The 555-nt window shown below is 40.2% G+C and overlaps 1 long non-coding RNA gene across 1 annotated transcript in view; it reads right to left on the reverse strand.

Annotated features, from left to right (window-relative positions):
• Window positions 1-435, reverse strand: part of LOC119590385 — a 1275-nt gene extending 840 nt beyond the window's left edge. Inside the window, exon 1 of the long non-coding RNA XR_005230262.1 lies at window positions 252-435. This is a non-coding gene — a long non-coding RNA (uncharacterized LOC119590385). The remainder of the gene's footprint in view (window positions 1-251) is intronic.
• Between the last annotated feature and the right edge of the window lie 120 nt (window positions 436-555).

Here is a 555-nt window from a genome sequence, read left to right on the forward strand (position 1 = left end):
GTGTGGCATGGTGACTGCTATGCACTGGCTGCGTCTGAAAAAAGCCTCACAAGCATGCCCAGTTGGCCATGCATGCTATCCAGAGTGGAGGCCAAGTCAGCCCCATATTCTCCCAGAGGTAATGGTTTAAGGAACTCAATATAAAATTCAATCTCTTATGCACCCATTCTTATGAAACCTTCTATGTTTCTATTAAGTAAACATATAGGTTTTTAGACTAGAATACTTTAATTATGGAATTAGATACTTACAAAGTATTCTGACTCTTCATCAATGCTGTTGAGATGTTCTCCCTGGTCTGGGGGAGTGAGCTGCACCGACTCTCCAGTAAACTCTCGGTCGAAGTACCGTGTATCTGTCTCACTTGTTACTTGTGGTTTGAAAGGAGGTGTGATCTGCAAGTTAATTGAAGGTGTGAATTCTCCATGATCTTTGCTTCTCTTTCTCTTTCAAGAACTAATTTACGTAACAGTAAATGGAACTTTTTGCCATAGTTGTCCACTGCTTAAATATACTTAACGGCTTTAACACTAGAAACGTAAGCTGATATGGTAT

This window comes from Penaeus monodon, chromosome 27 (assembly GCF_015228065.2).
Source record: "Penaeus monodon isolate SGIC_2016 chromosome 27, NSTDA_Pmon_1, whole genome shotgun sequence".
Lineage (NCBI taxonomy): Eukaryota > Metazoa > Arthropoda > Malacostraca > Decapoda > Penaeidae > Penaeus > Penaeus monodon.